The sequence below is a fragment of the Arachis duranensis genome, chromosome 3 (assembly GCF_000817695.3).
Source record: "Arachis duranensis cultivar V14167 chromosome 3, aradu.V14167.gnm2.J7QH, whole genome shotgun sequence".
NCBI lineage: Eukaryota > Viridiplantae > Streptophyta > Magnoliopsida > Fabales > Fabaceae > Arachis > Arachis duranensis.
Window position 1 is genome coordinate 1,683,328 of NC_029774.3, and position 2,266 is coordinate 1,685,593.

Consider the following 2,266-nt stretch of genomic DNA (forward strand, 5'->3'; position numbering starts at 1 on the left):
AATAATAATAATAGAAGTAGAAGAAGAAGAAAATAATATTTTTGAAAGAAATTAATTTTAACTAAAAAAATAATGATAAAATAAAATGTATGAGACAAAAATAAATACCTTATATGCTTTATAAACACAATTTCAATCAATTTTTTTACCACAATTTAAGAAGGATGCATTTAGATTGTGTTTTCAGTTTTAATATTTTCTGTTTCTAGGAGAAAAAAATAATAAAAATATTTTTTTTGTATTTATAAAAAACAAAAAATATTAAAAATAAAAACAAAAATAAGATTAAAAATAAAAATAAAAATAAAAAATACAAATACGAATGCTTACCATATTATTAAAGAACTAGCTGAGTTTTTCAAAGCATTTTGTAATGCATTTCATGAGCTTTAGTGGTGTTTGACTCCAATATTTCTCTATGCAATTTTGTATACACTCTCTCACCTTACCTGCAGTATAATAAGATGGAGTAGTCCCAAGTTGTTTAGGAATAATAATGTCATAGCTTCTCATATTGCAAACCTTAATGCATCCTAACAACTCTTTTGGATCATCACAATTCTCTTTTTTGCAGTAGTAATTACATGCATTATGCTCATCCCAAGACTTTTTATTAGGACTAATTTCATGAAACTCAGCAATAACAAAATAAATAACCACTCCAATAATAGTAAGGAACTTTATTTGTGCATGTATTACACTCTTCGTAGTCATATCTTTCTTTTTTTTTTTTTTCTCATAATAGGATATGATGATATGCCAAGTTTTTATACAAGTTTAAACTTTGATTATTATAGAATTAGGAAATTCTTTGTTTGAGATTTATGTCGTCCCTTCCCTATATTAAAGTTGTAAAACGCATATTATTAAAAACAAATTAAATCTCATTGTAAGCAAGTGTTGTTTAGTGTATTCTATAATTTTGATTAAGGTTGTTTGCCCCTTGAGTTTAATGAATTCTAAAAGATTATATTATTACACAATAGTGTTATTTGGTGTTTTGTAACAATATGTACAATACATTATATATATGAAATATTGTGATTTCAATATTTCTGACTTGCTGAAAAGGACAAAAAGATTTAAGGGTAGAGTATACTTTTTGTCTTTAATATTTAATTTTATTCTGTTTTGTTCTTAATGTTTTTTATTTATTCAATTTTGTCATTAATAATATTTCGATTCAAAACTACCCTGAACAGTTTTAATTTTATCTCTAACATTTTAGATGGAGTTAACGTTTAGAAATAATTCTGATATAAATAAAAAATGTTAGGGATAAAATTGAATACAATTAAACGTTAGAAATATTTTTAAAGAAAATTATTACAAATGTTAGGCACAAAAATATATTTTACCCATGATTTAATTATAATTGCGTTTCAAATCAAATTAGTCGATCTCTAATAATAATTGAGTATTATCGTACCAAGAGTAATATGTATTTCAAATATTTGTGATACAAAAAGTTCAAGTATTATTTAGAATATATTAGTTTATATTTTTATAATGTTTTAATTTAATTTAATTTATTTTAATTTTGTTTATTTAGTTATTATAGTGGGCTTTATATTAGTGGACTTATGGTTTCTCTATTTTGACCTAATAAGAAGTTATAAATACATGATAAATTAGGGTAGTCGCCGTATAGTGAAATTAGATGAGTGCACATCGCTTTTTGTTTTGTAATAAAACCATGATCTGGATAGGTGAGGTTGAGCAAGCCCCTCTCTTGTTACATCAGAGAATTGAGTAGAAGGTTGAGGAGTCCTTTCTAGTCAATTCTCAAACTATGGTATAAACAAGTTAGGCTGAGAAGTCACTTTTTTGTTGCATCAAGAAATTAGGTAAAAAGTATGGTGAATTTTTTTGTATTCAATTTCAACTTATATCCCTTTTAATTTTAATGTATTTTTTTATTCAATTTCAATCTTTATCTTCTTATTTATCTTTTATTTCTGTATCATTTGGTATCAAAACTCACATATTAGAAAGAAGGAGAGGGAGAGAGGGAGAGAGAGGGAGAGGGGGAGAGGGAGAGAGAGTCTTCTTTATATTTGTCCTTTTTAAATACTATCTTTTTCAATTACAAGATTCAAGCACAAATCTTTTTTGAAGAGGGGGAGAATGATACGTATTTTAAATGTTCGTGATATGAAGAGTTCAAATTTTATTTAGAAGTTATTAATTTATATTTTTAGAATGTTCAATTTAATTTGACGTATTTTGATTTTGTTTATTTAGTTATTATAGTGGGCTTTATGTT